Source organism: Oryctolagus cuniculus, chromosome Y (assembly GCF_051225735.1).
Source record: "Oryctolagus cuniculus isolate XC-2025 breed Fujian yellow rabbit chromosome Y, ASM5122573v1, whole genome shotgun sequence".
NCBI classification, from domain to species: Eukaryota; Metazoa; Chordata; class Mammalia; order Lagomorpha; family Leporidae; genus Oryctolagus; species Oryctolagus cuniculus.
This window is the reverse complement of record NC_142889.1, coordinates 26,642,890-26,655,100: the sequence shown is the minus strand read 5'-3', so window position 1 is coordinate 26,655,100 and position 12,211 is coordinate 26,642,890.

The following is a 12,211-nucleotide window of genomic DNA, read 5'->3' as shown; positions in this document are numbered from 1 at the left end:
CAGGAAACAAAAACAACCCTAGACAAATGGGATTTCATAAAACTAAAAAGCTTCTACACAGCAAAAGAAAGACAAATGGAGGAGAAAATCTACACAATGGCAGAAAATATTCACAAACTATTTAATTGAGAATAGGCTAATAATAAGAATATGTAAGGACTTCAATAGAGAAAGGAAAAGTCATTCGATTTTAAATTGAATAGTTGATTGATTCAGAAATTATTCCAAGGAATACATGCAAGTGTATGCAAGTGAATGCAAAAATACTCAACTTTGCTAACCATTAGGGAATTGGACATCAAAACTACAATGATAGTACTTTGTTCTAATTATATTGGCCATTACCAGGAAGGTAAAAGGTAAGTGCTGGCAACAAGGTGAAGAAAATGGAATATTTGCATTTTTTTTCTTTTTTTTTCACTTTTATTTAATGAATATAAATTTTCAAAGTACAGAATATTGATTACAATGACTTCCCCCCCATAACGTTCCTCCAACACGCAACCCTCCCCTTTCCCACTCCCTCTCCCCTTCCATTCATATCAAGATTCATTTTTGATTCTCTATATATATACACAAGATCAGTTTAGCATACATTAAGTAAAGATTTCAACAGTTTGCTCCCACACAGAAACATAAAGTGACAAATATTGTTTGAGTACTAGTTATAGCATTATATCTCAATTTACAGCACACTAAGGACAAAGATCCTACATGAGGAGTAAGTGCACAGTGACTCCTGTTGTTGACTTTACCAATTGACACTCTTGTTTATGCCATCAGTAATCACCCTATGCTCCAGTCATGAGTTTCCAAGGCTATGGAAGCCCCCTGAGTTCACCGATTCTGATCATTTTTAGACAAGGCCATGGTCAAAGTGGAAGTTCTCTCCTCCCTTCAGAGAAAAGTACCTCCTTCTTTGATGACCCATTCTTTCCACTGGGATCTCACTCTTGGAGATCTTTCATTTAGGTATTTTTTTTCCCGCAGAGTGTCTTGGCTTTCCATGCCTGAAATACTCTCATGGGCATTTGCATATTTTAATTAAAATGTAACTTATTAAATCTGTTATTGAAAAGAGTATATCAGTTCCTTTAAAAGTAAAGTACCATATGGCCTAGCAGTCCTACTCCTGAGTATATATCTAGAGGAAATTAAATAAATATTTCTTCACAACATCCCAGAAATGGAAACAAGCCTCTTTATCAAATGATGAATGATGGACAGATGGATAAAACTATTTCCTGCAGTGCCAGCATCCCACATGGACAGTGTTTGGGGACTCTGCTGCCCCATCTCTGATTCAGCTCCCTGTTAATGCACTTGGGAAAGAACCAGAAGATGTTCCAAGTTCTTAATTATTTTCAAAAATAATTAAGTTTCTCAAAAAATGCTTAAAAATAAAAAAATTGGGGCTGGCGCTGTGATTTAGTGGGTAAAGCTGCTGCCTGCAGTGCCAGCGTCCAATAATGGTGCCGGTTTCTGTCTCAGCTGCTCCATTTCCAATCCTCTCTGCTATGGCCTGGGAAAGCAGTAGAAGATGGCCCAAGCCCTTGGGCCCTTGCACTCATGTGGGAAACCAGGAGGAAGTTCCTAGCTCCTGACTTTGGATTGGAGCAGCTGGATTGGAGCAGCTCCAGCCAATGTGGCCAACCGGGGAGTGAATCAGTGTATGGAAGACTTCTCTCTCTCTTTCTCTCTCTCTCTCTGTCTCTCCCTCTCTCTGCATCTCCTTCTCTTTCTGTGTAACTCTGTCCAATAAATAAATAAATCTTTAAAGAATAAAAATTAACAATATGTAAATTGAACCTCATAAAGTTTTGTTTTTATTGAATTCTAAAGTATTTTTCCTTATTGTAAAATAATTCTTCCAGTTTTCTATTACACAATAGTGTAACAATAGTTAACAATAACAATACTTTAACATTAATTAACTAAATAGCTAGAAGACTTTTGAATGTTCACAATACAAAAAAATCTTAAGTATGAAGCAATGGATGCTAATCATCCTAATTTAAACATTAAATTTCATACATGTATCAAAATATTACGTTGTATCTCATAAATATGTTCAATTATTGTACGTCAATAAATTCTAATAATGTAGTAAAATAGAAAATTATAAATGTTTGAGGACTGTTATAATGCTTATCCCATCTGAATATTATCCAATGTATAATCCTCATGGTACTACATAAATATATACAGTTTTTATGTTTCAATTTACAATTTTAAAAATATATTTAATTTCAATATAATTTATGTTAATAATTTAATAGTACATAAGAAAAAATGCATACATATGTTTATATTATTGTTTCTTTTTTTAACTTTAATTTAATGAATATAAATTTGAAAAGTATGGCTTATGGATTACAATGGCTTCCCCCCCATAATGTCCCTCCCACCCGCAACTCTCCCCTTTCCTACTGCCTCTCACCTTCCATTCACATCAAGATTCATTTTCGATTCTCTTACTATACAGAAGATGAGTTTAGTATACATTAAGTAAAGATTTCAACAGCTTGCTCCCACACAGAAACATAAAGTGAAAAATAATAGATGATTTTTTAAATGATGATGAAATCAGATCAGACCTATTGTCATGTTTAATCCCAGTGAGAGTCAAGTTGGGAATTGATAATTTCTTTTTTTTTACAGAAGATCAGTTTAGCATACATTAAGTAAAGATTTCGACAGTTTGCTCCCACACAGAAACATAAAATGAAAAATACTATTTGAGTACTAGTTATACCATTAAGCCTCAATGTACAGCACACTAAGGACAGAGATCCTACATGAGGAGTAAGTGCACAGTGACTCCTGTTGTTGACTTTACAAATTGACACTCCTGTTTATGGCATCAGTAATCTCCCTATGCTACAATCATGAGATTCCAAGGCTATGGAAGCCTTTTGAGTTCTCTGACTCTTATCTTGTTTAGACTAGGTCATAGTCAAAGTGGAGGTTCTCTCCTCCCTTCAGAGAAAGGCACCTCCTTCTTTGAAGACCTGTTCTTTCCACTGGGATCTCACTCACAGAGATCTTTCATTTAGGGTAGGTTTTTTTGTTTGTTTGTTTTCTTTTTTTTTTCTTTTCTTTTTTTTTTTTTTGCCAGAGTGTCGTGGCTTTCCATGCCTGAAATACTCTCATGGGCTTTTCAGCCAGATCCAAATGCCTTTAGGGCTGATTCTGAGGCCAGAGTGCTATTTAGGACATCTACCATTCTATGAGTCTGCTGAGTATCTCACTTCCCATGTTGGATCACTCTCCCCTTTATTTATTCTATTGGTTAGTATTAGCAGGTACTAGACTTGTTTATGTGCTCCCTTTGACTCTTAGTCCTTTCATTATGATCAATTGTGAACTGAAATTGATCACTTGGACTAGTGAGATGGCATTGGTACATGCCACCTTGATGGGATTCAATTGGAATCCCCTGGTATGTTTTTAACTCTACCATTTGGGGCAGGTCAGCTTGAGAATGTCCTGAATTATACATCTCTTCTCTCTCTTATTCCCACTCTTAATGTTTAACAGGGATCACATTTCAGTTAATTTTCAACACTTAAGAATAACTGTGTATTAATTACAGAATTATACCAGTCATATTAAGTAGAACAGACAAAAAAAACCTACTAAGAGGGATAATGTATTAAGTTGTTCATTAACAGTCAGGGCTATGCTGATCAAGTCACCGCTTCTCATAGTGTCCATTTCACTTCAACAGGTTTCCTTTTGGTGTTCAGTCGGTTGTCACCGATCAGGGAGAACATATGGTATTTGTCCCTTTGGGACTGGCTTACTTCACTCAGCATGATGTGTTCCAGATTCCTCCATTTTATTGCAAATGACTGGATTTCATTGTTTCTTCCTGCGGTATAGTATTCTAAAGACTACATATCCCATAATTTCTTTATCCTGTCTACCGTTGATGGGCATTTAGGTTGGTTCCAGGTCTTAGCTATTGTGAATTGAGCTGCAATAAACATTAGGGTGCAGACCGCTTTTTTGTTTGCCAATTTAAACTCCTTTGGGTAAATTCCAAGGAGTGGGATGGCTGGGTCAGACGGTAGGGTTATCTTCAGGTTTCTGAGGAATCTCCAGACTGACTTCCATAGTGGCTTGACCAGTTTGCATTCCCACCAACAGTGGGTTAGTGTCCCTTTTTCCCCACATCCTCGCCAGCATCTGTTGTTGGTAGATTTCTGTATGTGAGCCGTTCTAACCGGGGTGAGGTGAAACCTCATTGTGGTTTTGATTTGCATTTCCCTGATTGCTAGTGACCTTGAACATTTTTTCATGTGCCTGTTGGCCATTTGGATTTCCTCTTTTGAAAAATGTCACCACGACACGTTGTAATTAAACTCTCCACAGTGAAACATAAAGAAAAGATCCTAAAATGTGCAAGAGAGAAATGTCAGATTACTCTCAGAGGATCTCCAATCAGACTCACAGCTGACTTCTCATCAGAAACTCTACAAGCTAGGAGGGAATGGCGAGATATAGCCCAGGTACTAAGAGAGAAAAATTGCCAGCCCAGAATATTATATCCTGCCAAGCTCTCATTTGTAAATGAAGGTGAAATAAAGACTTTTCACAGAAAACAGAAATTGAAAGAATTTGTTGTCACTCGTCCAGCCCTGCAACAGATGCTTAAAGATGTGTTACACACAGAAACAAAGAAACACGGTCATCAATATGAAAGAAGGTAAAGGAAGGAAACCAAGGAAGGAAACCTCACAGCAAAAGATCACAGGGAATTCAAAGCATATATTAGAACTTATCTTTGGCAAATGGCAGGGTAAAGTTACCACTTATCATTAGTCACATTGAACGTGAATGGCCTGAACTGTCCAGTTAAAAGACACCGATTGGCTGATTGGGTTAAGAAACAAAACCCATCTATTTGCTGCTTACAAGAAACACATCTTTCCAACAAAGATCCATACAGACTGAAAGTGAAAGGCTGGAAAAAGATATACCATGCCAACAGAAATGAAAAAAGATCGGGCGTAGCCATCTTAATATCAGACAACATAAACTTTAACAAAAACCATTAAGAGAGACAAAGAGGGACACTATATCATGATTAAGGGATCAATTCAACAGGAAGATATAACAATTATCAATGTATATACACCTAACTACAGTGCACCGGTTTATCTAAAAGATTTGTTAACGGACTTAAAGGGAGACTTAGACCCCAATACAATAGTACTGGGGGATTTCAATACTCCACTCTCAGAAATAGACAGATCAATAGGACAGAAGATCAACAAGGATACAGTAGATTTAAACGACACTATAGCCCAAATGGATCTGACAGATATATACAGAACTTTCAATCCTACAGCTAAAGATTTTACATTCTTTTCAGCAGTGCATGGAACCTTCTCTAGGAGTGACCATATACTAGGCCATAAAGCAAGTCTCAGCAAATTCAAAAGAAGTAGAATCATACCATGCAGCTTCTCAGACCATAAAGTAATGAAGTTGGAAATTAGCAACTCAGGAATCCCTAGAGCATACGCAAACACATGGAGATTGAACAACATGCTCCTGAATGAACAATGGGTCATAGAAGAAATCAAAAGAGAAATCAAAAACTTTCTGGAAGTAAATGAGGATAACAGCACAACATACCAAAACTTATGGGACACAGCAAAAGCAATGTTAAGAGGAAAGTTTATATCAATAGGTGCCTACATCAAGAAATTGGAAAGGCACCAAATAGATGAGCTTTCAATTCACCTCAAGGATCTAGAAAACCTACAGCAAACCAGACCCAAATCTAGAAGGAGAAGAGAAAAAATTAAAATCAGAGAAGAAATCAACAGGATTGAATCAAGAAAAACATTACAAAAAATCAGCCAAACGAGGAGCTGGTTTTTTGAAAAAATAAACAAAATTGACACCCCATTGGCCCAACTAACTAAAAAAAGAAGAGAAAAGACCCAAATCAATAAGATCAGAGATGAAAAAGGAAACGTAACAACAGACACCACAGAAATAAAAAGAATCATCAGAAATTACTACAAGGACTTGTATGCCAACAAACAGGGAAACCTATCAGAAATGGATAGATTCCTGGACACATGCAATCTACCTAAATTGAACCAGGAAGACATTGAAAACCTAAATAGACCCATAACTGAGACAGAAATGGAAACAGTAATAATGGCCCTCCCAACAAAGAAAAGCCCAGAACCAGATGGATTCACTGCTGAATTCTACCAGACATTTAAAGAAGAACTAACTCCAATTCTTCTCACACTATTCAGAACAATCGAAAAAGAGGGAATCCTCCCAAATTCTTTCTATGAAGCCAGCATCACCTGAATCCCTAAGCCGGAAAAAGATGCAGCACTGAAAGAGAATTACAGACCAATATCCCTGATGAACATAGATGCAAAAATCCTCAATAAAATTCTCGCCAATAGAATGCAACAACACATCAGAAAGATCATCCACCCAGACCAAGTAGGATTTATCCCTGGTATGCAGGGATGGTTTAATGTGCGCAAGACAATCAATGTGAGACACCACATTAACAGACTGAAGAAGAAAAACCATATGATTATCTCAATAGATGCCGAGAAAGCATTTGATAAAATACAACACCCGTTCATGATGAAAACTCTAAGCAAACTGGGTTTGGAAGGAACATTCCTCAATACAATCAAAGCAATCTATGAAAAACCCACAGCCAACATCCTATTGAATGGGGAAAAGTTGGAAGCATTTCCACTGAGATCTGGCACCAGGCAGGGATGTCCACTCTCACCACTGCTATTCAATATAGTTCTGGAGGTTCTAGCCAGAGCTATTAGGCAAGAAAAAGAAATTAAAGGGATACAAATTGAGAAGGAAGAACTCAAACTATCCCTCTTTGCAGATGATATGATTCTTTATTTAGGGGACCCAAAGAACTCTACTAAGAGACTATTGGAACTCATAGAAGAGTTTGGCAAAGAGGCAGGGTATAAAATCAATGCACAAAAATCAACAGCCTTTGTAAACACAGACAATGCCATGGCTGAGGAAGAACTTCTAAGATCAATCCCATTCACAATAGCTACAAAAACAATCAAATACCTTGGAATAAACTTAACCAAGGACATTAAAGATCTCTACGATGAAAATTACAAAACCTTAAAGAAAGAAATAGAAGAGGATACCAAAAAATGGAAAAATCTTCCATGCTCATGGATTGGAAGAATCAATATATCAAAATGTCCATTCACCCAAAAGCAATTTATAGATTCAATGCAATACCAATGAAGATACCAAAGACCTTCTCAGATCTGGAAAAATTGGTGCTGAAATTCATATGGAGGCACAAGAGACCTCGAATAGCTAAAGCAATCTTGTACAACAAAAACAAAGCCGGAGGCATCACAATACCAGATTTCAGGACATACTACAGGGCAGTTGTAATCAAAAGAGCATGGTACTGGTACAGAAACAGATGGATAGACCAATGGAACAGAATTGAAACACCAGAAATCAACCCAAACATCTACAGCCAACTTATATTTGATCAAGGATCTAAAACTAATTCCTTGAGCAAGGACAGTCTATTCAATAAATGGTGCTGGGAAAATTGTATTTCCACGTGCAGAATCATGAAGCAAGACCCCTACCTTACACCTTACACAAAAATCCACTCAACATGGATTAAAGACCTAAATCTATGACCTGACACCATTACGTTATTAGAGAACATTGGAGAAACCCTTCAAGATATTGGCACAGGCAAAGAATTTCTGGGAAAGACCCTCGAGGCACAGGCAGTCAAAGTCAAAATCAACTATTGGGATTGCATCAAATTGAGAAGTTTCTGTACTGCAAAAGAAACAGTCAGGATGTGAAGAGACAACCGACAGAATGGGAAAAAATATTTGCAAACTATGCAACAGATAAAGGGTTAATAACCAGAATCTACAAAGAGATCAAGAAACTCCACAAAAACAAAACCAACAACCCACTTAAGAGATGGGCCAAGGACCTCAATAGACATTTTTCAAAAGAGGAAATCCAAATGGCCAACAGGCACATGAAAAAATGTTCAAGGTCACTAGCAATCAGGGAAATGCAAATCAAAACCACAATGAGGTTTCACCTCACCCCGGTTAGAACGGCTCACATACAGAAATCTACCAACAACAGATGCTGGAGAGGATGTGGGGAAAAAGGGACACTAACCCACTGTTGGTGGGAATGCAAACTGGTCAAGCCACTATGGAAGTCAGTCTGGAGATTCCTCAGAAACCTGAAGATAACCCTACCGTCCGACCCAGCCATCCCACTCCTTGGAATTTACCCAAAGGAATTTAAATTGGCAAACAAAAAAGCGGTCTGCACCCTAATGTTTATTGCAGCTCAATTCACAATAGCTAATACCTGGAACCAACTTAAATGCCCATCAACAGTAGACTGCATAAAGAAATTATGGGATATGTATTCTTTAGAATACTCTACTGCAGTAAGAAACAACGAAATCCAGTCATTTGCAACAAAATGGAGGAATCTGGAACACATCATGCTGAGTGAAGTAAGCCAGTCCCAAAGGGACAAATACCATATGTTCTCCCTGATCGGTGACAACCGACTGAACACCAAAAGGAAACCTGTTGAAGTGAAATGGACACTATGAGAAACAGTGACTTGATCAGCATAGCCCTGACTGTTAATGAACAACTTAATACATTATCCCTCTTAGTAGTTTTTTTTTGTCTGTTCTACTTAATATGACTGGTTTAATTCTGTAATTAATACACAGTTATTCTTAAGTATTGAAATTTAACTGAAATGTGATCCCTGTTAAACATTAAGAGAGAAGAGATGTATAATTCGGGACATTCTCAAGCTGACTTGCCCCAAATGGTAGAGTTAAAAACATACCAGGGGATTCCAATTGAATCCCATCAAGGTGGCATGTACCAATGCCATCTCACTAGTCCAAGTGATCAATTTCAGTTCACAATTGATCATAATGAAAGGACTAAGAGTCAAAGGGAGTACATAAACAAGTCTAGTATCTGCTAACACTAACCGATGGAATAAATAAAGGGGAAAGTGATCCAACATGGGAAGTGAGATACTCAGCAGACTCATTGAATGGCAGATGTCCTAAATAGCACTCTGGCCTCAGAATCAGCCCTAAAGACATTTGGATCTGGCTGAAAAGCCCATGAGAGTATTTCAGGCATGGAAAGCCAAGACACTCTGGCAAAAGATCTCTGTGAGTGAGATCCCAGTGGAAAGAACAGGTCTTCAAAGAAGGAGGTACCTTTCTCTGAAGGGAGGAGAGAACTTCCACTTTGACTATGACCTAGTCTAAACAAGATAAGATTTGGAGAACTCAGAGGGCTTCCATAGCCTTGGAAACTCATGACTGGAGCATAGGGAGACTACTGATGCAATAGACAGGAGTATCAATTGGTAAAGTCAACAACAGGAGTCACTGTGCACTTACTCCTTATGTAGGATCTGTCCTTAATGTGCTGTGTATTGAGATTTAATGCTATAACGAGTACTCAAACAATATATTTCACTTTGTGTGTCTATGGGGTTGTAAACTGTTGAAATCTTTACTTAATGTATACTAAACTGATCCTCGGTAAAAAAAGAAAAAAGAAATTATCAATTCCCAACTTGACTCTCACTGGGATTAAACATGACAATAGGTCTGATCTGATTTCATCATCATTTAAAAAAAATCATCTATTATTTTTCACTTTATGTTTCTGTGTGGGAGCAAAATGTTGAAATCCTTACTTAATGTATACTAAGCTGATCTTCTGTATATTGAGATAATTGAAAATGAATCTTGATGTGAATGGAAGGGGAGAGGGAGAGTGAGTGGGAAAGGGGAGGGTAGTGGGTGGGAGGGACGGTATGTGGGGGAAGCCATTGTAATCCATAAATCGTACTTTGGAAATTTATATTCATTAAATAAAAGTTAAAAAAAATGTCTAATGAGGTCCTTGGCCCATCTCTTAAGTGGGTCGTTTGTTTTGATGTTGTGGAGTTTCTTGATCTCTTTGTAGATTCTGGTTATTAACCCTTTATCTGTTGCATAGTTTGCAAATATTTTTTCCCATTCTGTCGGTTGTCTCTTCACATCCTGACTGTTTCTTTTGCAGTACAGAAACTTCTCAATTTGATGCAATCCCAATAGTTGATTTTGGCTTTGACTGCCTGTGCCTCCTGGGTCTTTCCCAGAAACTGTTTGCCTGTGCCAATATCTTGAAGGGTTTCTCCAGTGTTCTCTAATAAGTTGATGGTGTCAGGTCATAGATTTAGGTCTTTAATCCATGTTGAGTGGATTTTTGTGTAAGGTGTAAGGTAGGGGTCTTGCTTCACGCTTCTGCATGTGGAAATCCAGTTTTCCCAGCACCATTTATTGAATAGACTGTCCTTGTTCCAGGAATTGGTTTTGGATCCTTGATCAAATATAAGTTGGCTGTAGATGTTTGGGTTGATTTCTGGTGTTTTCAATTCTGTTCCATTGGTCTATCCATCTGTTTCTGTACCAGTACCATGCTCTTTTGATTACAACTGCCCTGTAGTATGTCCTGAAATCTGGTATTGTGATGCCTCCTGCTTTGTTTTTGTTGTACAACATTGCTTTAGCTATTCGAGGTCTCTTTTGCCTCCATATGAATTTCAGCATCATTTTTTCCATATCTGAGAAGAATGTCTTTGGTATCTTCATTGGTATTGCATTGAATCTATAAATTGCTTTTGGGAGAATGGATATTTTGATGATATTGATTCTTCCAATCCATGAGCATGGAAGATTTTTCCATTTTTTGGTATCCTCTTCTATTTCTTTCTTTAAGATTTTGTAATTCTCATCATAGAGATCTTTAACATCCTTAGTTAAGTTTATTCCAAGTTATTTGGATTGATTGTTTTTGTAGCTATTGTGAATGGGATTGATCTTTGCAGTTCTTTCTCATCCGTGGCATTACTTGTGCATACAAAGGCTATTGATTTTTGTGCATTGATTTTATATCCTGCCACTTTGCCAAACTCCTCTATGAGTTCCAATAGTCTCTTAGTAGAGTTCTTTGGATCCTCTAAGTAAAGAATCATATCATCTGCAAAGAGGCATAGTTTGACTTCTTCCTTCTCAATTTGTATTCCTTTAATTTCTTTTTCTTGTCTGATGGCTCTGGCTAAAACTTCCAGAACTATGTTAAATAGCAGTGGTGAGAGTGGTTATCCCTGTCTGGTGCCAGATCTCAGTGGAAATGCTTCCAACTTTCCCCCATTCAATAGGATGTTGGCTGTGGGTTTTTCATAGATTGCTTTGATTGTATTGAGGAATGTTCCTTCCAAACCCAGTTTGCTTAGAGTTTTCATCATGAAAGGGTGTTGTATTTTATCAAATGCTTTCTCGGCATCTATTGAGATAATCATATGGTTTTTCTTTTTCAGTCTGTTAATGTGGTGAATCACATTGATTGATTTGCGAATGTTGAACCATCCCTGCATAGCAGGGATGAATCCCACTTGGTCTGAGTGGATGATTTTTCTGATGTGTTGTTGCATTCTATTGGCGAGAATTTTATTGAGGATTTTTGCGTCTATGTTCATCAGGGATATTGGTCTGTATTTCTCTTTCAGTGCTGCATCTTTTTCCGGCTTAGGAATTAAGGTGATGCTGGCTTCATAGAAAGAATTTGGGAGGATTCCCTCTTCTTTGATTGTTCTGAATAGTTTGAGAAGATGGAGTTAGTTCTTCTTTAAATGTCTTGTAGAATTCAGCAGTGAATCCATCTGGTCCTGGGCTTATCTTTGTTGGGAGGGCCATTATTACTGTTTCCATTTCTGTCTCAGTTATGGGTCTATTTAGGTTTTCAATGTCTTCCTGGTTCAATTTAGGTAGATTGCATGTGTCCATGAATCTATCCATTTCTGATAGGTTTTCCTGTTTGCTGGCATACAGGTCCTTGTAGTAATTTCTGATGATTCTTTTTATTTCTGTGGTGTCTGTTGTTACGTTTCCTTTTTCATCTCTGATCTTATTGATTTGGGTCTTTTCTCTTCTTTTTTTAGTTAGTTGGGCCAATGGGGTGTCAATTTTGTTTATTTTTTCAAAAAACCAGCTTCTCACTTGGTTGATTTTTTGTATTTTTTTTTTTTTTTTGGATTCAATCCTGTTGATTTCCTCTCTGATTTTAATTATTTCTCTTCT